Below are 26,440 nucleotides of genomic sequence, written 5' to 3'. Positions count from 1 at the left end.
TGTAGTATGCAAAACAAATTAAAAACAAAGGTGGCAACCCTAGATGCCGCTATCTGTGTCCCCCTTACATCCGGTGCCTCTATCTGAGTCCCACTTACATCTGGTGCCCCTATCTGAGTCCCCCTTACATCTGGTGCCCCTATCTGCATCCCCCTTACATCTGGTGCCCCTATCTGCGTCCCCCTTACATCTGGTGCCCCTATCTGAGTCCCCCTTACATCTGGTGCCCCTATCTGCGTCCCCCTTACATCTGGTGCCTCTATCTGAGTCCCCCTTACATCTGGTGCCCCTATCTGCATCCCCCTTACATCTGGTGCCCCTATCTGAGTCCCCCTTACATCTGGTGCCCTTATCTGAGTCCCCCTTACATCTGGTGCCCTTATCTGAGTCCCCCTTACATCTGGCGCCCTTATCTGAAACTCCCTTACAGCTGTTGTATACATCAGAGTATACAACAGCCCCAATCAGAGTCCCCCTACAGCTGGTGTCCCCTTTAGAGTCCCTCCTTACATCAAGTATCCTCTTCAGAGTCCCTCTTACATCAGGTGCCCCTATCAGAGTCCCCCTTACATCAGGTGCCCCTATCAGAGTCCCCCTTACAGCTGGTGTCGCCATCAGAGTCTCCCTTACATCAGGTGTCCCCATTAGAGTCTCCCTTACATCAGGTGTCCCTATCAGAGCCCCCCCTGCAGCTGGTGTCCCCATGAGAGTCCCCCTTACATCAGGTGCCCCCATCAGAGTCACTCTTACATCAGGTGCCCCCATCTTACGTTAGTTGCCCCCGTTAGAGTCTCTATTCTATCAGGTGCCCCCATCAGAGTCCCTCTTACATCAGGTGCCCCCATTAGAGTCCATCTTACATCAGGTGCCCCAATCAGAGTCCCCCTTACATCAGGTGCCCCCATCAGAGTCCCCCTTACATCAGGTGCCCCCACCAGAGCCCCCCTTACATCAGGTGCCCCCATCAGAGTTGCCCTTACATCAGGTGCCACATCAGAGCCCCTCTTACATCAGGTGCCTCTTCAGAGTCCCTCTTACATCAGGTGCCCCAATCAGAGTCCATCTTACATCAGGTGCCCCAATGAGAGTCCCTCTTACATCAGGTACCCCAATCAGAGTCCCTCTTACATCAGGTGCTCCAATTCAGAGTCCCTCTTACATCAGGTGCCCCCATCAGAGTCCCCCTAAAGCCTTGTACACACAATCAGATTATCGAACAATCTTTTGTCCATTTTTTGTTGCATGCTAGTCTCATATGAAGAGTGAAGAGTTTACTTTCATATGAAAATTCTCCTACGACAGAGTTCAACTTCAGAAGTGATGTCGTGTGTTGAATTGTTTTGTATGTGTACTTTCATTTCTGAGCATGCCTAGTCTTGCTCTTACGATTTTTTTTGGACGGAAACTGTACTAATTAAACGAAAATCGGAGGTTGTGTTGACATACGATAAAAATTTTATAGCCGGCACATCCAATTTTCGTCATACGAAAATTCGTAATCGGCTGTCGAAAGCACCATACTAACAATCCGAAAATCGGCAGATCGCTTGTCGGACAAAATTTTACTTCCAATTTTCGTATCGTGTGTACAGGCCTTTTGATCAGGTGCCACATCAGAGTCCCCCTTACATCAGGTGCCACATCAGAGTCCCTCCACACATCACAGTCAGTGGGATGCAGTTACTGACAGTATTAGTAAAACAAAAATAGGACAATGCACATCAAAATCAGAACACCGCTACTTAACCACCTGCCGACCGCAATACGTACATTTACTGCTGCAGGTTGGCTCTATTGCATGAAATCATGTACCTGTACCTGATTTTGCGCAATAGCCTCTAGGAGACCTGATCCTGCCCTGATTGGAGAGAGGGGGAGCCAATCAGGGGGTCCGGCCACACATAATCGTTTCTGAGAGAGGCAGAACAGCGGTAAACAAGGCAGATCGTTGTTCAGACAGGGGATAAGATGGAGACCTTGTGTTTCTGCTAAGCAAGAACACAGATCTCAGTCTTCCCCCAGTCAGAGCACCCCCCACACAGTTAGCAAGCACCCCCTAGGGACACATTATACCCTTTGAACACCCCTGATGTTAACCCCTTCCCAACCAGTGTCATTAGTACAGTAACAGTGCATTTTTTGTCCCTAAAAAAAGTGTCAAAAGTGTAAGTTAGGTGTCCGATTTGTCCACCGCAATGTCAAAGTCCCGCTATAAGTCACTGATCGCCACCATTGCTAATTTTAAAAAAAATTAAATAACAATTCCATAAAAATATCCCATTGTTTGTAGACGCTATAACTTTTGTGCAAACCAATCAATGTACGCTTTTTGGAATTTTTTTTACCAAAAATATGTAGCAGAATACATTTTGGCCTAAATTGATGAAGAAATTTGATTTTTTGCATTTTTTTATTGGATGTGTTTTATAGCAGAAAGTAAAAAATATTGGAATGCATTAAGATAATAAAAAAAAACTTTCTGACTTCATAGCCACTTTAATTAAACAAGCTGAAGTTAGAAGCTTGTAAAAAAAAGGTAAGAAAGATAATTTCTGAAACTTTACAGAAGCAGTTATGGTACTTGCAGTTATAACTTTATTAGAAAGTATCTATAATATTGTATGTTCACAAAAATTTTAAAGAGTTATTTACATAAGTGGGCGATTCAACCAGGGAGTAAGACACTCTTTATAAATAATAGGCAGCACTTCAAAGCTTTTCAAACTGCATTGATTTATGAAAGGAAGGGTCATATAACATTAAATTGTAATACATGCACAAGATCTCCCCACAGTTCCCCTATCTTGGCAGAAGCAAACCAGAGTTAATTTTGTTGACTAAAATATTTTCGTCAACTAAATTAACACTATTTTAGTCTACTAAAATAGGAGTAAAACTAAAACAATTCAGATGACTAAAATACGACTAAATCTAAAGTAAATGTTTAGTCATAATACTAAAATACGACTAAAACTAAAATGACATTTTAGTCAAAAGACTGTGACTTAAACGAAAATTGACATCAAAATTAACACTACTCTGCTGGCCATTTCTAAATCAGAAACACAATTCTATCCAGAGCCTGTAATAATTGCACATTAAAGTTTAAATATTTATTACCGCATTAGCGGTAATAAGGAGCATCTACTAAGCTGCTGAAAGAGAAAAAATTAAGAAAAAGGCTTTTCTTTTATTTTTTTCTTAATATTTAGTATTGGTAATATTATATATTCAGGTAATATATGCAATGACAGTACAGCCAATAGAGTTTACAGTTTTTGAGTTTTTGTATTTTAAAGTTGCACTTCTGTATATCAAATATCAATATTTTTGTTTGTTTATGAAACTTGGTTTTATTTATGAAGACGTTATATATCACAATGGCTAAATCTGTGTCTGTAGTGCGTGTTTTAACCTTAATACCATACATATAGATTGTAAGCTCTAATGAGCAGGGCCCTCTAATTCCTCCTGTATTGAATTGTATTGTAATTGTACTGTCTTCCCTCATATTGTAAAGAGCTACACAAACTGTTGGCGCTATATAAATTAGTGATCGACCGATATCGGTTTTTCATTGCCGATACCGATATTTAGGCCAATGCATATCGGTATCGGCCGATATTGGCCGATATTTTTGTACATTTAAAAACATTTTTTTTTCTTCGCAGGTACTCTTGTGGAGGGATCTGGGGGTCTAAAAAAACCCAAACCCCTCCTCTGCACTTAAAAGCATTAAAAAAGCCAAGTTTGTGTGTTTTGAATGCTGTCAGTTTTTGCATAGAGACGCGATCAGAGCCGAATGCGGCTTTGATCGGGTCTTCGGCGGCCATGCAGGATGGTTGCCCGGGTCTCCCAGTGAGACGGGAGACCTGGGCGAGCCACAGAAGTGGACGCAAGGGGGGTAACGTCCCCTACCGCTCCTTGTAATGACAGCTGAGCGGCTTCTCAGTCGCATCGGTTGTCATTACAAGACAGCCAACCGTCGGCTATGGACACCGGTACCGGGGTAATGCCTCTATCTGCAGGCATCGCTCCGATACAGCACTTTCCCTAAATACCGGCAATATCGGTCACCTTGGTGGCCAATTCCGATATATCGGGGAAAGTGCAGATCGGCCCTCGATGTATCGGCTTTGCCGATAATCGGTCGATCCCTAATATAAATCCTGTATAATAATAATGATAAATAATAACATGTTATTCGATTTTTACTCCAGGAGTATATATTAGTTTGAAAATTCTAGAGAAATGTTTAAATAATGCATTACAATTTACCTAAACCCATTCGATTTGTAGTTGACTAAAACGTATGAGATTGTAGTCGACTAAAATGTACTGGAGATTTTAGTCGACTAAAATATGACTAAAACAATTCAGATCAAAAAAAATACGACTAAAACTAAAATAGCATTTTAGTCAAAAGACTAAAATATGACTAAAACTAAAACTAAAATGGCATTTTATTTAAAAGACTGACTAAAACTAAATCGAAATTTGCTGCCAAAATAAACACTGAAGCGGACTCACTCACCATATACATTTTCATTAGAACAAGGGAGAACCCAGGCAAAATGTACAGCAAATAACAAATCAATATCAACATCAATACACATGGATAGATAGCAGAAATAAACTTCAGCTGGCATGGGGCTCTCAGGACCCGGTAGAAGTGGGAATCCCAACCTCGATTCTTTCTGGTATCTATCCATGTGTATTGATGTGGATATTTATTTGTTAATTTCTGTACTTTTTGCCTGGGCATCTTCTCTTTTGTAATGAAAATGTATATGGTGCTTGTAGCTGAGAGTCTGCTTCTGTCTAGATAGAGGAACTGTGGGGACATCTTGTGCATGTACTACAATTTATTGTTACGTCTTTATATGATTCTTCCTTTAAAGCGATATTAAAGCTCAAAGCAAGTATCAAAGTTCGAAGCAAGTATTTATTATATTGCAGTTTCCTGATTTTTAGTAGTGCTGGCTGCATTAGTTTTCACTTTTAGGTTTCTTTTTTCTATTTTCATCTGGTGATCCAGCTAGCAAGTCTGTCATTTTTCAAAACCACAAGCTCTCCTGCACGATGCATCAGTTTACATGGATGAGACAAGCCACTTAACCACTTGCTGACTGCTCTATAGCAGGATTACTGCTACAGGGCAACCGCGCTGCACAGGATCACATAGCGCGGCCGTGATCCTGCACTTTCGGGTATCGGGCACAAGTGCATGCCGCCGGCAGCTCACTCCTGCTGTGATTCCTGCCAGCACCTGCTAATCGTCTGTACACAGGCAGGCAGGCTTTGTAAAGAAGGCAGATCGCCATTCTGTCAGTTAGGAAGGCATTGATCCCGTGTTCCTGCAAAGCAGTGTTACTTTCTGTTAGGGAGTCTTCAAACAAAACCTTCAAGATGAGATAGTGAGTCCATATTGATGAAAGAAAATGTGCATTTATTCACTGCAGTGGGAGGATACAGTCTTACAAAGCTCAGTTTGAAGTTAACCGAGCAAAAGCAGAAGTATATCATCTAGCTAACAAGTATTAGGCTAACTAATTTATAGTAATGAATATGAATAAGGTATAGGCATGTTCTAGGTTGTAATCTAGGTGTGATCGTATAATCAATCCAATCAGTGTTCATATCTTCTTATGGTAAGCTAATAGTTAAATGGGCGTTAACATCATGTGAATGACACAAAAAGGGAACTAGCAGCAGTCCGCCATGACAGTTGTTGGTTCAAACTGGTTCTGACCACAAATGTCTATTCTTTGATCAAACAGGAAGGTAAGTGGTTGGTTTTCATCAGTCGGTGAGTGTCATCACAGGCTCAGACTTTGTTTCCTACAGTAAACAGAAAAGTGTACATTAGCTTTTCCCATGAAATGACAGTAAAAAAGCAAAAGTAACCGTATAAATATATGGTATATAGAGAACACATTTATCAGACCCACATATATTTACTCAGCAGGGACACCAATCCATGCCTTCCCCTAGTAAAAGCACCTCCTCCACAGTAGTAAAACACCAGCTAGGCACGCAGTTAACCCTTTAACTTCCCTGGCGGTATGATTCTTTTGGATTTTAGGTGCTGAAAGCGGTACCATTATTTTGCATGTAATTCTTGTGAATGAGCAGCCCAAACCAACTGTATACATTTATTATATATATATATATATATATATATATATATATATATATATATATATATGCATACATATATTATATATATATATATATATATATAATATATGTATATATATATAATATATGTATATATATATATATATATATATATATATATATAAATGTATACAGATGGTTTGGGCTGCTCATTCACAAAAATTATGTATATATATATATATATACACGTATATATATATATATATATATATATATATATATATATACACGTATATATATATATATATATATATATATTGTGACAGGAAGTCAGCTAAATCTGGGAATGTAGTCACAGGAAGGAGATACATTTACACCTGATTTAGAAAGTCCATTAATTAATTTAGGGTGTTGGCTACAGAGCTAGCCAGCAGGAAGTTGAAAGGCCTTCACCTGTTCAGAATGAGGGAGTTAAGGCTCTATAATTTGTTCAGAGAAAGTCCTATTGTTTGCTGCCTCCAGAAGCTGCATCCTGAAGCCATGTGGGCTGGGAGCAGGAGGACAGTCAGCGTGTGCCTCCCGACAGGATGTGTGGGCCTGGGAGAAGACCCCCCGGAGTGATGTGTGCCCGGGACGGTAACCAAGGGTGAATACGTCTCAAAGGTGAGAAGACGAACTGTTGATGTGAAAGAAACAAAAGGACTGTGTTGCCCTGTGAAGCTATTACAAAAGGACTATTGAGTGTCCGCTGTAGGACAAGGAAGTCTGCCCGACGGTAGGTTGGAGACAGACACTTAGGCAGGTTCCAGTTGTGAGAAGGTAGCCGCCCACAGAGGCAAGGATTTATTTTCTGTTTTATTTTATTTTGGATGTTTTGCTGCATACAGCCTGGTGAAGAAAACACCATTTAATAAACCACACTGTTTGTTTGCAAGCACTTGTCGGCTACCTCTCTGGGAAAACGCACCCCCCAAGGGGTCATCCACACCCGCCACCGAGCTAATCCCTTACATATGGTGGAGGTATGCAGTGGGCAGAAGCGAAGATCCCTGCAAGGAAGTGCAAATGTTTGATGAACTTTGTCTGGTGCATGAGATTGCACAATCTATGTGTGCAGGAGAGAAGATCCTGACAGAAAAAAAAAAAAAAAGTGTTTTAAAGAGACAGGGGTCTCAAAATTTTTTGATGAACTTTGTTGTGTCTGGTGCAAGTGACTGCACAAACTGTGTGCGCAGGAAAAGAGATCCTGCAAGAGAGAGAAAAACTACATGTGTTGAAGAGACAGTGGTCTGAAAATTGTTTGCTGGACTGAGAAAAATTTGTTTGTGGAGTTATTGAAGATGGGGCGGTCCAAACGCCTGAAAAATGCAAAGATAGATGAAATGAGAGACCGGATTCTATGGATGGAGGGGATGTTGCCGTCTGAACCAGCCCCATCCATGCCTAAAGAGAGTCTACTAAAGAGGAAGGTTGTTGTCCCTAGCAACACTGATGAAACCGCTATGGAGACGCAGTGTGCTCAGATGAAAAGTAAGCTCAAAATGGAGGAGATGTTGAAACAACTGATTATATCAAATACAGCTCAACAGCAGGCAAATGCAGCTCAACAGCAGGCAAATGCGGATTTTCAGCGGAGCTTTGCAGCTCAACAAAAGGCTCATCAAGAGAGCATGGCAGGCTGGAAACAGAGACGCCAGCAGTCAATGGAGGCCATCGGTTTGGAAGAAACCGAGTATGTGTGCAGGGCTGAGTTGGATGCCTTGCAACGGAAAATGGAAGAAAAGGAACAAGCCTTGGAATTGCTTAAAATGGAGCATAGAAACTTGCAGGAAACAAATGAACTACTCAAGTCTCATGTGTCACAGTGGGAAGAATCCACTGCTCTTCTTTTGGTCGAGTTGCAAAAACGCAGAGAGACTATAATGGAGAAAGATACCATCCTCATGGAAAAGGAAAGTGAAATTCAGACTTTGCAGAAGCAAAGTATGGCTGATATGTTGGAGTTGCGTAATCAGCTGAAAAAAAGTCTTCAGTCTTTGGGAGCTACAAAAATAGACCTGCAGGAGTCGCAGGAACAGAATGTTGCTCTGGAAGCGACATTGTCTCTCAGCGACAAAGAGAAAAGTGAAAGAGAGGCTAAATTACTGAGTACTGTGTATGAGCTCACTACTTTAAGCAATGTGGTAGATGAATGGCGTGCGGACTGTGAAAGTTGGAAAGGGGAAGCCCAACGTGTCCAGCAGCAGTTAAAGGAGAAAGAAGCCTGTGTGGCAGAATTACATTCTTATTCCCAGATGCTAGCCAATGAGGTGAAGGCTCTTATGCAGGGAAAAGGAGATTGTGAACATAAGAGGAAAAAAGTAGAGGCACAGCTTCTGGAATCGCAAGTCAAGGTGTCAGAAGGTGACCGATTGTGTGCTAAGCTGTCAGAGAAGGCAAACCGACTGCAGGTTGAGTTGGACAATGTTACAAATCAGCTTTCTCAAGCAGACAGCAAATCTAGAGAAATTGCGGAAGATTTTTCTATCTTGGAATCGCAGCTGCAAGACACGCAGGAACTCTTACAGGAAGAGAGGTGTCAAAGGCTGAGTTTTAGCACAAAGCTCAAACAAATGGAAGATGAGAAAAATGGCTTCCTGGAACAATTAAAAGAGGAGGCGGAAGCAAAGAAAAACCTATCAGAGCAAGTCGCAACATTGCAAGCTCAGATAGCGGTTATGAAAAAACGCATCGAAGAAAGCGTTGGTTCATTACAGTGTGTTGAAGATGTGAAAAAGAAGTTTGATCAGATGCTTGGTGAAGAGAAGAATGTGTCTGCAAAATATGCAGAAGAACGCGCACGTGCAGAAACGGAGGTGCGTGATAACGAGAGCAAAGCCCTGTTCTTGGCTCGCTCTTTGGAGGAAGCTCTAGAGTGTAAGGCTGAACTAGAAAGTGTTAAACAGCTGCGTACAGAAATGGAAGAATTGGTCAGCTCCAAGGATGATGTTGTGAAAAGCGTTCAGGAGCTAGAAAAGTCTAAGCGAGCCTTAGAACAGCAACTGGAAGAGGAATTCCAGGCAACAGAGGATCTGTCCCAAAGAGGGGATAGTGTGCCTGATGCAGTTTTTAAAAGGATCAGTGTTTTGGGGTCTGTCCTGAGTGAGCCTCAGAAATGTGACGACATGTGGCTTGAATCACCCCTTTGGAATAAACCGTTCCTTCAAAAACTTCAAGCATTGGAAAATGTATCATTAGAGCTTCAGCAAACAAAGGAGCTGAGTAAGAAATGTGGTGATTTCTCAGTTCAGGCTGAAAACCTAGTGGAGAAAACTAAGGCTGTTGGTGAAAACGTGAAGCAAATGAATAAGTGCCTTTCAGGGAGTGTTTCCAAAATGGAACTGGTGAAAGACGGGTGGCAGAAGTTTGATCGTGATCTTGAGATGCATTCCATGTGGAATTCAGATAGAGAAAAAGAACTAGGTGACCTTGAGCGGTCAAATAGTTCAGCAGAAAGTGCATTGAAGAAACCTGTAAAAGAATGTGTTGCAGTTCCATGCTTCTTCACTGATGCAGAGAGGAGGTCTATAATGGATACCACCCAGATCGCTGGGTTCAACTGTGTTGTTGCCTTTGACCCCTATGTTGGTGGAAGGAAAGTTGATGATGTTCTGGTTGGCTACTTCTGTGAAGAGTTTGGCAAGAAATATAAACTGAATATCAAATCAAATAGTAGGCCTTTACTGCGACTCGCTCAGGAGGGCGAAAAGTTTAAGAAGTTGATGAGTGCAAATGCTTCAGATCTGCCTATGAATATGAAATGTTTGGTGAATGATATTGATATCTCTGGGAAAAGGAACAGGGGTCACTTTGAAGAAATGTGTGACAGCCTGTTGTCTCAATTGGAAAATCCTCTGCACAGCATCTTAGAGCAAGCAAAGCTCAAGAAGGAAGATCATTCCCTTTTACAACAAAAAGTCAATGATTGTGTACAGCTGTATGGAGAGGCAACTCAAGTCACAGAGGGATGTCAAGAGTCCCTACTTGGAACAAAGCTTAGTGAAGCAAAGGTTCTCAAAGTTTTGTGGAAAACATTTATGGATTGCAGAGAGAGGCGTCTTAAGAATGTTGAAGACATTAAGACTAGCCCAATTGAGTTGCCTATGGATCACGGTCCTCCGTGGTGGATTGGACAGACGGTTATGAGGGACAAGCTGTCTGACATTTATGAGAAAGCTGTCAATGAAGATGACAGAAACGAGAAGGAGCGAAATGATGCCAAAAATGCAGTTGAAGAATGTGTATATGAGATGAGAGACAAACTGTGTGGCATTTATGAGAAATCCGTCAATGAAGATGACAAAACAGTTTCATCCGGAAGCTTGAGGATAATAGGAGGCTTATCAGTGAGTCAGCAGTGCCTGACACATGCGTGCCTGGAAATATGTGTCCCAACCCTAGGGTTGAAACAAGAGGGGGGGGTATGTGACAGGAAGTCAGCTAAATCTGGGAATGTAGTCACAGGAAGGAGATACATTTCCACCTGATTTAGAAAGTCCATTAATTAATTTAGGGTGTTGGCTACAGAGCTAGCCAGCAGGAAGTTGAAAGGCCTTCACCTGTTCAGAATGAGGGAGTTAAGGCTCTATAATTTGTTCAGAGAAAGTCCTATTGTTTGCTGCCTCCAGAAGCTGCATCCTGAAGCCATGTGGGCTGGGAGCAGGAGGACAGTCAGCGTGTGCCTCCCGACAGGATGTGTGGGCCTGGGAGAAGACCCCCCGGAGTGATGTGTGCCCGGGACGGTAACCAAGGGTGAATACGTCTCAAAGGTGAGAAGACGAACTGTTGATGTGAAAGAAACAAAAGGACTGTGTTGCCCTGTGAAGCTATTACAAAAGGACTATTGAGTGTCCGCTGTAGGACAAGGAAGTCTGCCCGACGGTAGGTTGGAGACAGACACTTAGGCAGGTTCCAGTTGTGAGAAGGTAGCCGCCCACAGAGGCAAGGATTTATTTTCTGTTTTATTTTATTTTGGATGTTTTGCTGCATACAGCCTGGTGAAGAAAACACCATTTAATAAACCACACTGTTTGTTTGCAAGCACTTGTCGGCTACCTCTCTGGGAAAACGCACCCCCCAAGGGGTCATCCACACCCGCCACCGAGCTAATCCCTTACAATATACATATATATATATATACGTATATACGTATATATATATATATATATATATATATATACACACACATGTATATATATACATATATATATATATATATATATATATATATATATACATACATAAAAAGTACAGTAAAACTGCAGGAAAGGGCACTGGGGGGCAAACTAATATGATTTTTTTTTATTTTGAATGGTATCATTGTGTTTGGTGTGTTTTTACATTTGAATTTGCCGCTGGTTCCACCCCCCTGCGAACATCACGTCGCAGGAGACGGAAGCCGGGGCACGGCCGGAACACATCGCTGGATCCCGGTTACAAGGTAAGTAGCCCTGCTTACAGGATCCAGCGATGCTTCTGGCGGTACACTCGGGGTTACCGCTTTTGGCATTGAAATTTAACCCCGAGCCACACTCAGGAATACCGCTAAGAAGGTTAATTGCCCCTGATGTTAACCCCTCCCCAGCCAGTGTCATTAGTACAGTGACAGCCCATATTTATAGCACTGATCACTGTATTAGTGTCATTGGTCCCCCTTGGATTCCTTCTGGCACAGGCACACCCAAAGTCCACAGCAAGGTCTTTACTCACAGTGTCCTTGGAACTGTCTACCACCCAGCCTCCACGGGTAACTCCTCAGTGAGGGAGATAACAAGATCCTTCTCCAGACCCAGGGCTTCAGAACAGTGCCCTCAAGCAAATACTCCTTTAGCAGTCTTCCTCAGGCCCCCAACCCAGCTCCTGCTGAAACGCAGACCGCAATCTCATGTTTTAGAAACTTTCCCCCAGGGGCAGTGGCCCCCCTTCCCCAGGACACTGGAACTCTCCCTGAAGAGGAAACATAGCTTCCCAAACATTATCCCCTTCCCAGCCACATTCTGGATGCCTCCTGCTGGGGCATGATAAATATTCATACTGGTCATCTGCATCTCCCTTCTCTATTCTAAAAGCTTCTTCCAAAGACAATGGGATAAATCAAACACCCAGTTTAGAAAACCCTGAACAAAGAAAAAAAGAAAAATCGAACACAGCTCCACTCAGTAAAGTCAGAAACTAAATTTACCCAGCAGTCTAACTAGGAGGGCGCTACTCATTCTTACAACAAAAAATTGATTCATACTTTTGTATATACCCAACTTTAGGATTTCCTTCCACTTTAAAGTTCTTTCTTAAATTGGCAAAAAGTAACACAATTATAAATGATAAAAATAGATATTGCAAAGGGATACTTTGGAAGTGATTATATAAAATAAAAATCCTATTATGTTAAACCTCAACTAGATCAAACGTAATCTTTTAGTAATTTAATATAAGAGTGACCAATTACTAAGGAATATCCTAATTGTCTGATGAGAACAAAATAGTCTGAATTGAAGTCACGGAGCAATGTACATGTCTTTGTGTTAAGTTCATCTCCTCTTCGATATTATTCCTGGCTGCCATACAACCATTCCTCCTTGTGCCTAAAGCTTGATTAAACAGATTTTCATTTAATTACCAGTCCTTATGCATTTCATGCTTCTGATTTATTTAGTTTGGCAAGTCAACGAAGCATCATTATCCGTGTAGGTTTTTATGCATCTCGGCAGTTTGATAGAACATTCTTTAATGTGTGCGTTCTTTATGGAACAGTTCATGTCACGCTCACTTCTGTTCTGTGGATTTCCTCTTTTCTACAACATCCCTTTTCGGAGTTCATCTGTACAGTGGTGTGCAAATAATTTGCGATAAAGATCTCTGCGAATGATTTTCCTCTGTGTTTCCCCAGAAAAATGTATGTAGATTTGCAAAAGATCAATAGAGAGTTATATTTGAAGCCTTTTCATGTGACGGGTGTAGTGTAACTGATTATTTGTGAACATTATCTGAAAGAGGGTTCCTTAGGAAACAAAGACCAGGTGTCTAGGAGCCACCAAGATAGAGTCAGTTGATAGAAAGGGAGTTTGACAAATGATATCTATGCTATGGATACATTGAAGCCGTACTTCAGGCAGATATAAAAATACACAGATTAAAGCAGTTATGTATAGAGCTATAGTTAAATGATGACGGTTCCAGAAACAACCTACCCCAGCACAATCCAATTATATAAAGTGCCATAAGAAATAACAGGCCGAGTGAACGGGAAGATTAACCCATTGGGATAGCTCCAATCTAGGTAATCCCCTACTCACGTCCTGTGAACAAGGATTTTAAAGGCTGTGGGGTTGTCATACATGAGTCATGTTCATAAAAAAAAACATTTTATTAGTTTCAAGAAAAACAGAACAGTTAAAACATAGATCCAGCATTTGTCCAATGCCCGCCAAGGATTTATCTACATCGGAGGTCTATGGTCGCCTTTGTGGATATGTAGCTTTCTTGTTGGCCTTTGCTCTGCTCTCCTTTACTTGTGATTGGGATGTCGATCACCCCTTGCGGCTGAACAGATGGGTAAGCCTATTGACTAATAAATAAAAATGTAAATGTTATCGTATAATATGTATATTTTTGTATTTTTTGCTGTATATTATTGTATGTTTCTTTTTTCTTTTTTTTGGTATATGGCAAAAGCTTGCGTATATCATATGCGGTCCCTGATGAAGCACCTTTAAGAACTTAGGCTCTGCGAAACGCGTTGGACCTTATACCACTATATACTTTTGCGGACAACACTGTATCTGCTATTATTCTCTACAGACATTCGTCTATGTATGTACATTTTTATGCTGGATCTATGTCTTAACTTCTTGTTCTTGAAACTAATAAAATGTTTTTTATATTAACATGACTCATGTTAATGAGAGAGTTAACATGACAACCCCATTTTAAAATCCTTGTTCACAGGACGTGAGTAGGGGATTTTTTTGGGGGGTATTTATATATTCACTTTTTTCGATACATCATTCACCATCATTATATATACAATTTTTTTTACATTGTTATCCAATCGACACATGTATGTTTAGGTAGTCCATCTTCATTCATTAATTTATTATTTTTATTTTTATTCACCCATTTTCTTTGCTACTAGGAATTAAGAAGAATATTGTATACTTCAACTTTGTAGCTTTTTCTCTTCTTTTTTGTTAGATTGTTATGTATATATAACTTTATATTACATGTTTTTATCAATCATTTTCGTATGGCTACATAGTTGTTTCCTCTTATTAGGGTTTTTTTGTAACTATTTGTCTTCACTATGGGACTGAAGGTTGTTCGGCTCGCATTTGTGTATCATTAGTACAATTGGCTCAAGATGTGCTTAATTACACCACTTCAATACCACCTGTTTGTTTATCTACAAATGCTCGCTGACTACTGAAGTCTTATTGTGTGGTTATGAATAAGCGATCGGTTGTATCGTGAAACGCGTCAACTTGACACGTCTGTAGTACACTGTCTGTATGTATTCATCTATGAGGAATAAAGAAATTTATTGATTTCAACAAATTGCCTCGAGTGCGGTCTCACCTTTGGATTTCTACTGTTTCAGATGACGGATCTGACCTGCACCAGGCTCAGAGCTTACACCTGAGCGGCTTTTCTCTGTTTGTTTCCTAGGGGATTACCCAGATTGAAGCTATCCCAAGTGGTAACGCAATTATGTAGTCATTAAGAAAAAAAATAAAGCAGAACTATAAAAACAACGAGATGGAAATAATTTGCCAAATAAAAGATAAAATAAAACCGTCTTCTGCTGCAATATTTAACTTCAAACTCTGCAACTAGATGTCCTTAGTCTAATGGCCAGCATCAGTCAACCCACTCCCAATGAGCCCAGGTTGTCTTGGACTCAATGGCAAGAGAAAACACTGTTCCAGGTGAGATTTAGACAGCTAGATAGTCTCCAAACATGGGTGCTTGCCACGGCCCACCACCGAAACACAATATATCCAACAGAAATGGCCGCATACCACTGCAGATCTGTATGAACAAATTTTGTTGAAACAAAAGCACAATAAAAACCAGCCGAGGGCAAAAACGAAGGGGGTACCATGGGTCAGAATCAATATCGCTCTTGGACACAGTCCCGCAGAATGTGACCAGTTGTGCTAATATGCTGAATTTGTCAAACAGGATCCTTACCAGTAGTAAGGTTACCTAATTTTGTCTACAAAGACATTTCAACTTGTTTGAAATATCTTAGATATTAAAATGTTTGTTAGAAATGTAATTATTAAAAGGCATTATTTTTCTCTTTGGGACAAAGATGACCCTGAGCTTTCTGGGACTGTTAATTTGGTACCCGATTCACCTGATCACACATTCTGGGAACTCTGTGCCATGAGGAATTTGGAAAATTTAGCACAGCAGAGTGGAATCACCAGGGAGTTTGGAGGGCATGAGGGATCAACTAGATCAGTGTCCTTTAAAACTAGGTCAGAATTGTATCCTGTTAGCTCCCACACTCCTGAGATGGACAAATTCCAAAAACTCATTGAACGTAATTTGACAGCATTGGCACAGAGGGTCACTGAGGGCACCACAGAATGGCAGGATAATATTACAAAGGAAGGGCAGTTAGCTTCAAAGAATTTGGAGTATGATGGGTCAATCATCATACATAATTTGGATAAGGGTGGTTTAAAAGTAGTGATGAACGTAGATCCTTAAAGAGAGGAGGCTATTTGGAAATTGTCAGATGTCTGGACATACATTAGATTAAAAGGGAATCCCACTAAGAAATAAAATTGTCTTGACTGAATTTGTTAATAGAGGTGTCCGGTTAGGTATATTTAACCAGAAAGAAGCCAGTGTGTTAATATTTGAATATCCCATTCTACCAACATTCTACCACTTACCAAAAACCCATAAAGGTTTAGACCTTCTTCAAGGCAGGCTCATAATATCAGGCATTGGCTCACTTAATAAAACACTAGGACAGTGGTTGGATAAGCAGTTACAATCTTTGGTGGAACATCTTCCCAGCTACCTGAAAGACACAAACCATCTCTTAAAAATTATGGGTGACTTTACTTGGAAAACTGAATATTCATGGGGTTCTTGTGATGTCACAATCCTTTACTCCTTTATACCCCATGGTTTAGCTGTGGGGGCAGTTTCATTCTATCTGGAGGCAAAAACTGATTTATCCATTGAATATCGCATGTAGACCTGGAAGTACTTGAACATTTGTTTTCATACAACTATTTTGTTTTTGACTACCTATTCTACCTCCAGGGATGCGGAGCATGGGTTGGTGGGAGCTGTCCCGCATCTTTGGTTTTGAGAACCCCTTTAGGTTGCTTATTAAGATTTACTTAAGTTTCATTTATGACCTAATAATAATGGCGCAAGATGGTGTGGAACACTTAGATCTATTTCCAGGTTCCTCTATGACAACAATAAGAATTTATGTTTTACAGGTCATGTAGACGGCAAGGAGATCTGCTATCTGGATGTCTGATTGACAGGTGCAGGCTCAAATATTTTTAATACGCTCTACAGGTAAAACCCCTTTCAGGTAACTCGTTACTTCAAGCTCAGTCTGGTCATGCTAGGCATTCCATTAAGGGAATCCTGGTGAGCCAGTTTATACAGGTTAGATGTATTTGTAGTAATGACCAGTTTGATCAGGAGGCCCCCATTCTTTACAATCAGTTCCTGGATAGGGGTTATCCCACATGGATGATAGATAGAGTACTGATCCATTGCCAAAATAAAAATAGGGTGGATCTGTTGAGAAGAATTCAGAAAATTTAGGAAAGAATAGATAAACCCTATCCACACCCTAAATTGTCGAGTTTAATGAAATCAGGAAACTTGTAAATAAATATCTGCCCATTTTAAATGGTGATGAAGTCTGTGCAAATATTTTACAGGACAGTTTTAATGTGGTTCCTAGAAGGGCACCCTCCTTGGGTTGACATTTGTCCCAGAGTTTTGTTTTTTGTTCAAAAGTTGCTAGATCTATTACATGGTTACACTTTTAGGGAAACTATAGGTGTGTGCCCATGCTGTAACCACATTTTAGAGGAGAACAGTTTTTGCTCCTCAGTTACCCACAAAAAAATTGAGATAGGCTCCTTCTATAATTGTAATACCCATCATGTGATCTACATGATCCCTTGTAGCCTATGCCATATCCAGTGTGTGGGCAGATTTACAAGGCACCTTCGATATTGTATTTATGAACATATATAAAGTGTAGTGAAGAATAAGTTAAGCACAAATTCATGTGAAACGCGTCAATAGCAGCTAACCTAACTTGTGTCCTTTTCAGTGTTTTTTGCACTTGGCGATTTAACAATAAATGGTTCATACGGATCAGCAGTGGTGTGCGGCCATTTCTTCTGCATATATATAGTCTTGGACTCACAAACACAACCTCCTGCTTTTTTTTAGACTTGATAGGTAATCCTCTCCTTCCAGATCCAGGCCAGCCAATCAACAAAATGGCAGTGGTTGCACTTTCACCCTTCTAGAGAGGCTTTGGCCATGTAGGAGGGGTGGTGCTGCCCCCTGAGCAACTGGGGTGGACCGTGGAAGATGGGTAACAAGGATATGATGCAGTTGAGGGCTTGTGGGGAGGTGTGGCTAGGTACCACTCTCCATCCCACAGGTAAGGGGTGGAGCCTATGCCCCACCAGTCGACATTAACTTCTACCTTGCTCCAGAAGTGACTTCACATGCTGGGGGCGTGTATAACAGTGGAGGAAATATGTAACTACCCTCATGGGGTTCCCATAGACATGTAGCTTTGCAGACTCCTAATATTTAGCCAAAAGAGGTGCAACCTAACCATATTGCATAAAGTTGGTTTCTGGATATCCTATCTATTTTTGTGCACCCATATACCTGGGATATTTCATGAATTCCTATGGAAGTCAAAATCATATAATTTACTGCTTTTTAAAAAGCGATAAAATAATATTAAGCAGAATTAAGCACAGCCTATTGGTTTAGTCCTCCACAACAGTCCCAGATTTGATTTCTCAAATTTTTCATGTTTCTCAGTTTCTCGCTTCCCTACCCCTGATTCACAGGTTATTAGTTAAGAGGTAGCTGTAAATGATGGCCCTAGAGTTATTGCTTTAACTCTGACATTTGTGGTGTGGCATAATTTTTGCTAACATACATAACTACACATTTGCATTAGGGTATGTCTTGTGGTGGAGAGGGTGCTTTTACATTTTGTATTATTAATTTTTTATACACATTTATTAATTTTTTATCTATCTGTATTGCTGTCACATGGAGCTAAAGCGCACCCTATGTGATAGCATGGGCAGGTGACAGGTCCTCTTTATGGAAACATCAAGGGTGTATTACACCCCCAATGTCCCTCCCCTGCCTTTCGCTGCAGCTAATCAAGCACACATCATGCTTGATTAGCTACTTCCGACTACAGTAGTTGGAATGACTACATTAAATTAAATGAAAAAGCAGTGAGAATATTTTGATTGTTGAGTTAAACATTATTGCATGATTTGACACTTTAAGTATCTGACCCAGTTTAAGCACTACTCTTTTGGTTTTTTACATTTATATATATACAGGGCAAAAGTGTTATATTTCGCATGCTGGGAACCATCAGAACTGCATGGTTTTTCTCGTACAAATCCCAGAGATCAAACTGGAAATGAAAACATAAAAGAAGACAATGGTCTTACAGTGGCAGACTCCAGTGACGCCAAAGAACATGCTCCATAGCTTAACCTACTGAGCCATTGGCACCTATCAATACTCAACTGCAAAGCCTTTACAGCTGCAATGTTTTAACAGGTGTGAAGCGGTAGATTCAGAGGGAGAGAGCCATGATGATCAGAATTAAGAGTTTTGTCAAGATTTTTCACTTAAAAATAAAGGTGGTCTGTTTAACGCATCAAAGACTGTGTTATATTGAAAATTCAGTATAGTATAAGAAAAAAAACCCTTCCAGGTATTGCATGCATATTGCAAAGATTTTAACAAATGTTATACTGGTATAAACCATGCAAGCATCTCCATTAAACTGATTGGTAAATGCACAGGGCATTCTTTACAATGCCCATCTGATCAGTCTTTTGCCTCAGCAACACTTAAGTTAGAAAGACTCTTTGAATATGTATCATGAAATGGCAGCCCTATTGCAGAGAATACCTATAATTTGACTTTAAAGTGTTACTAAACCCATTTCATGTCTTTATATGCAGTAAAGCATGTTTGTTATACTCACTGTGGAACCTAAGAGGTTATCCTTTGCAATGTGTAAAAAGGCTGTTTAATTTTGTCTTCTCTGATCCCTCCCTTCTTTTACTGTCCCCAACCCATCTGCTGATAGAACAGAGCCATAGGAGGCACTCTGCCCATGCTCAGTTTGGTGTATATTGCCAGAGAGTTTTTTTTTTTTTGGGGGGAGAGTGCATGTGGTCAGTACAGGGCCAAGCAGCACTGTCCAGACTGTCCAGACTATGCAGTCTCATATGGACTGTCAGAGTAGAATGAAAACTCTTCCTTCAAGCTTTAACCAGTGCCCAGTTGGACACTAATAGAAGTCACAAGACTACCATATACTGCTGATGAGAAAATGTATTTAGCAGTTTATATTTACTAAAATAATTCCATTTCCATGTTCTGTGTACTGTGGGAGACCAGATTTATTTATTTTTGTGGAGGATGCATGTGATCAGCACAGAGCCAATCAACACTGTACAGACAGAGGGTCAGGGGTCATGTAGCCTCATAGGACAGTCAGAGTAGAAAGAAAGCTCCTCCTACAAGCTTTAACCAGACACTGATAGAGGTCACAAGACTGCTTTATACTGCAGATGAGAAAAGGTATTTAGCAGTTTATATTTACTAAAATAATTGGATTTCCATGTTCTGTGTACTGTGGGGGACCAGATATAGTGAATGCAGGGTTCTGGATTTAGTAACACTTTAAGCTCTGGGAGAAGTGGTGAACCTCCCATTCTAGCAATAAATTATATTTCTAAGGCAATGCTGTATGTTCTATTTCCCCAGCTGCCATTGATTTTAGCAGTTTTATATTTCTGGAAGTTGTGGAAAATCATCCCCGTGAAATGAAATGAAAAGTGTTGTACTAATTAGACACAACAGATCTACTCTGTAATTAGGAGGAACTTATATCATTATTTATGTGTCAAATAATTATATGCATGTCACTGCTGCCACCATATATACTTCGATTCCAAAACATAACACGCCCCCAGTAACGAAGTCGGAAGTGACGGAACGCGTCGGGGCGTGACCAGACGGCATTCTCAGCTACCACAGCAATGGTGAAGGAGCATCCGGCGGAACCTGGTCTGACGTGGAGCCTGGAGCTTGCGTACTTTTCCTACTATATTGATGTGCGTTTTATATCAGCAATACAAGTGAGCGCATTATTTGTATTTATGCCATATTAAAGGAGTTTATACGTTATTGTACTAGTGGAGGCTATTTATTTACTTTCCACATGTACCAGAGCTACACCTACCTGTTTTTTGGGAGACTGAAATGTGGTGCCATTGAAGCCTTTGTATTTCATGCGCTGTGAGCTTGTTCATGAGAGTGAATAAGCATCCCTTTCTGGTGAGTCTTGAATTCTACCTTACTCCCGGCACGGTGGTGGTGGAGTGTGGGGTGACCCTGTGTAATATCACGCCCATCAAGATCTCTGGATTTAAACGCACAGTATATTTTGTATTTAAGCTGATGGACTTTGCATGGACTCTTTTAGTTTGATTTTACGCTATTTGCTTTATCATTTTAGGGTCTATATCCCATTTATGCTTATTTATTTTTTGGTAAGTTGTTAAAGGGGTTGTCACCTCTATTGCTCTACTGGAATTTGTCCCTGATTGGAATACATTCTTGTCATCAAATTTCCTTTTTTTTTTCACTTTTAGCATTTAAGTAGCTGCATACCATTTGTTCACTTATTACTCCTAAGTGCTTAGGGTACTCATTGTGATTTTTGGTTCATCATTTATTACTGTGAGTTTCTTTTTTATAACACAAACAAGAATTAAAACATTCCAATTTGACGTAGCATTGTAACTCAACCACCCTCTAAGGGTTAATAATATATACTACTATGCTAGTTTCAAAATACACCCTTTGTATTCACACACAAAAAGTCCACATTTAATGTTCTCAATATCCACAACTTGAGATAAAAAATTGTGTGTGTTTAATAATCCAAAGGATGAGGCCGTAAGGACGAAATGCATTGGAGCATGGTTGTACAGCAACCGGTGACCTAATATACCGTTTTACAAGTGGTACATTGGAAAAAATAGAAAAGCGTCCTTGGTGAGATGCTGATCTTCTCAGCATGCATACCCACAGGCTTTGAATTTGATGTATATGGACAGATTATGTAATGAGCCTATATTAACTGTAAAGCTTGTTTGTGGCATTTTTTTTATGTTTTAATAAAAATAATTTTACAATATTACACTATTGGAGATTTTCTTTCTGTACTGAAATGTCCCCTCTGTTCCTTCCTTTAACAAAGACTGGTCACTGCTGCTTTCTCTCCTTGTTCAGGTGACTGGTCTTGTCTCCGCCCCTCCTGTATTTTTTACAGGCAGCTTGTAGTGGGTGGAGTCTGCTGGACTCCTCCCATAGCTCTACTTTTGTCACTGCTACATTTACAAAGTAATAATTTGGTTTTCAAAGTAGTTTGGTGCACAAAAAGTGGATTTATATCCTTTGAGACTATTAGGAGATATATTTTCAAATGAATGTTTTGGTGCCTGGAGTTTAGCTTTTCACAAAATGAAGTTACAAAATTGCTTGTGTAACATTATATATATATATGTGTGTGTGGCCAGAGCCAAGGGGTTGATAATAAACCCTTATGTAAGCCCTCTATAGTGACTGAACTCAGATAACAGACAGTGTTGGATTAAATCCTCCTATCTAAGCCTTACCTGTTTATCTGCGGCCCTCTCTCCTCCACAGCTTTCCAAAGAACACAGTTTGAATGGTATTTCATGGTATGGCATGGAATCTGATGTCACACACTGAGCTGAGTGTAATCTGGGATGTGAGTGGAGGGAAAAGACATACACCCCTCAACACAGTCTCAGCAGGAAACATGCACATCTGAGGCTGTCAATTACCTGCTGTGTGCTAGAGGTAGGGGGTCGGCTGTCCTCAATGTTGTTTGGTAGCCAGAAAAACTGTCAGAAGTGACTCAGAAATAGCACAGGAAGGAGACAGCAGGCAGAATCCACACTAATTGCCATGGTCTGAGGCAAGCACACACTTTATGAGGATATGCTTTGTTCATTTATCATTTCAGAGGCTCACAAACACTTTAATCAATACAATATGCAGGCTGACAATAAAGAAACAGCAGAACACCACCAAAGTGATAACGTAGGGAAAAGGAACCAACATACTGGGGATACAAAATTAATAAAGACACATGAAAAAAATGATTAAAAATTAATGTAAATGAGAAATTAAAGTAAAGGTAAAAACTCACTATTAGAAGGGGAAAGGTACTGGACATCCAAGGGACAGATGGTCTCGATCAAGCTCTGTGGAAGGCAGCTAATGCAATGAGATGGAGAATGCAGATGGAAGGTCCGGCTGCTCAGGAGGATGTCAGCGGCTGCAGATGGCTGTGTAAACGTATTGGTGGATGAGATATGACAGCGGCTTTGTGTCAGGCAGAGCCGAGGGTAGCCATGCCTACGGTGGTAAATACCAGGCTGCTCAGATGATAGAGGCTGGGGTAGATTGGTGGTGCAGACTGGCACTTTAGCTGTGTCTGAGAATGTGTTAGGCAGCCAGATAGACCAGCATGCCAGATTGCTTACTAAGTCAGGCAGGGGTGCCTACTACCCTGCAGTGTATCGGTGTTCCGGTTCGTCAGCTGCTCGGGGATGGCTAGCTAGATTCAGCTTTCCACGAGGATGATGTGGGTAGGTAGAGGGGGCATGGTTATGAATTTCAGGGCTCTGCCCCTTTATCAAACCAATAGGAATTTGTTTTTTATCCCCAGTATGTTGGCGCCCTTCTCCCTCCATTTGTACTTATCCCATATATGTTTTCAGGACCTATTTTTTTAGAGGTGCTGTCTTCACTTGTGTTTCTTCTCCCGCCTACCCCCAACACAGTAGCGTCTGTGTTCCTTAATCTTTATCTTTATCTTAGGCAGGCAAAACATTATACATTTTTTATCCTCAACCAGCGGGCTGAACAAAAAAAAAATTGCAGATTCCCCCAAACACATATTTGAGGTGGTTGGGGTAATCACTCCCGTTGTGCTATTGTTTTCTGGCAGCGGGGATATAGACAGAGTTAGGCAAGCCATACATTACATTATGCAATATACTATACTAGTTAGGCAGGCCTTACATTATGTCATTTTCTATCCTTCAACCAATTGCTCATTTCCCCCATAAACACAGTCTATAATTATGAGGGAGTCCCTTCCGCAGAGCTATTGTGTTCTGACAGCGGGAGGTTTCCCAGCCATCAGAATACAATGATCAGTGCCGGCAGCTTTACCCTCCAGAAGTGATCGAACAAAAGAAATGAAAGGCTGGATGTACTGAAATTAGATCGACTTCAGTACAATCAGTCTGCCCATACATGGGTCGAAATTTGGCCAATTCCCACTGAACCGGTCGAGTCTTGATCCATTTATGGCCAGTTCTAGTGTGTAATTTAGAGTGAGGGTTACAGGGAGGGTTAATTATGTAAGCACAAATGTCAAGGTTATGGAGAGAATTTTTATGATGATAAGTGACAAGCAAACAAAGCAAATTTGGGTTTGCTGGATGTTCACCGAACACTGAAAATCCGAAAAATAGTGCCTGAACCCCACTGAAGTCTATTGTAATTTGTTTTTGCCCATTTAAAGGTCAGTTTGCAGGCTTTGGTTAAAAAAGAAGAACATGGGTAGCGGGGCACTGCCATAAAGATTTTAATGCAGTGCCATAAGGATTTTCAATGCAATACAAATTTTGAAAATGACCATTTAGTGGGGAGAGAGTCTTTATTAATTGCTTAAAGGGCAATATGAATAAAATCACAATTCCTCTAAATAACATGCTTGGGGATGCTTTAAACTTGCATGTGAAGTGATGAGCCTGTAGACTTTACCCTTGCAAGGGACATTTGGAAAAAAATCTATGACAACTAAAATCATAGAAAAAAAAAAAAAAAAAAGAGGGGGGGGGGGGGGGAGTTGAGACTTTAAATGAAGCACATGGCATGCTAAGGCCCAGTCCCTCCATCCCTAATAATTTTGAATAATAAAAGAATATAGGAGCTGTAAATGAGGTGCGTGCAAACAATTGGTAAATAGTAAATACACAAATATTTCATATACATATATATATATATATATATATATATATATATATATATATATATATATATATATATATATATGGCCTCATAGCACAGTACAAGGTAAAAAATAGATGTAAATTATGTTGAGAGTGGATTTTAATAAGAGGCTTAAATGACAGATTATAAAAATTACATGATTACAGTAATACATATGAGTGGTAGAATTGTTCATCGATGATTAAGTTGTATCATAAGACATTATAACAAATTGATCTTGGAGCTGATTGTATATGGATGTCAATAAAACAATACATTGTTGGTACATAATTGCCAAAAATTCTAATGGAAAAATGTAAACACATGATTGTAATATGAAGATTGCATCCTAAAGGCTTGACGCATTTTGTGGACTGTATTCCACTTCCTCAGGAGCAGATGCAATATATGTAACTGTAAAAAAATATATAAACAACATTGAAGTCTGATAATTTGACAAAAATAATAATAATAGGGGAAGGGGAGGATAAATCCACCCCAATAAAAGAAACCCTTCCCTCATATACTTACTAAACAGCTCTAGGAACAACATGTAATGTTATGGACATAAGGTTGTCTGGGAGCTGTGGGAGTATTGCCCATGAACCCAAAGGCATGGAAGTGAGGACCTCCCGAAAAGTGCAGATCTCCATAGTGTAGTCAGTAGTGGCATCAGTAACAATCTCAAAGGAGTTCTATGAAAATGTTAATTAATACATAATTCATGTAATAGGGTTAACTCATACCGAAATAGCATGAATAGTGTGACTGCTGATTAGATCCCAAAACCAAGAAGAAAGAAGGAGCCCAGTATGGAAAAGTGTACTCAAGTTGACTCAGCATAAAAAATGATAAAAAATGTGTAGATACGATTGCTCAGATACCGAGGGTGCACTGGAGGATGTGGAGGATCAGCAGACACCCTATCCATGCTATTTCAGCCACAGCCCACCTATGTATATATATGTTTTGCACGCACCTCATTTAAAGTCCCAATCTCCTTTTTCTTCTATGGCCACTAAAGACAATCCCCAGCCTGCTCATGTTTATAAGCAAAGATGCCAGTTGAACCTAGGCAACCTCACTGAGCAAATATGGTTGTAACATGTCCCACTGTGTAAATCACATTTCCCAGAGATGTACTCTAGATCCATTGCCAAACATGATAAGCTTTGACCAACAACCTGCTGACACAAACACAACAACCCACGTCACAACAATCCTCTCTCATTGCACATACACTAACCAGCCACTTTATTAGGTATACCTGTTCAATTGCTTGGTAACACAAATTGCTAATCAGCCAATCGCATGGCAGCAGCTCAATTCATTTAGGCATCTAGACATTGTGAAGATCACTTGCTGAAGTTTAAACTGAGAATTGGAATGGGAAAGAAAGGGGATTTAAGTGACTTTGTAGGTGGCATGATTGTTGGTACCAGACAAGCTGGTCTCAGTATTTCAAAAACTGCTGATCTACTGGGGTTTTCTTGCACCGCTATCCCTTGGGTTTACAGAGAATGGACCAAAAAAGAGAAAATATCCAGTGAGCGGCAGTTGTGTGGTCAAAAACGCCTTGTTGATTTCAGAGGAGAATGGGCAGACTGGTTTGAGATGATAGAAAGGCAACAGTAACTCAAATAACCACTCGTTACAACCAAGGTATGCAGAATACCATCTCTGAATGCACAATACATAGAACCTTGAAGCAGATGGGCTACAGCAGCAGAAGACCACACCGGGTCCAACTCCTGTCAGCTAAGAACAGGAAACTAAGGCTACAACTCGCACAGGCTCACCAAAGTTCAAGATTGGAAAAACGTTGCCTGATCTGATGAGTCTCGATTTCAGCTGCGACAGATGGCAGAGTCAGAATTTGGCATAAACAACATGAAAGCGT

The sequence above is a fragment of the Pelophylax lessonae genome (assembly GCF_965119305.1).
Source record: "Pelophylax lessonae genome assembly, chromosome: 3".
Lineage (NCBI taxonomy): Eukaryota > Metazoa > Chordata > Amphibia > Anura > Ranidae > Pelophylax > Pelophylax lessonae.
The sequence above is the reverse complement of the archived record's forward strand: the minus strand, read 5'-3'. Positions refer to the sequence as shown.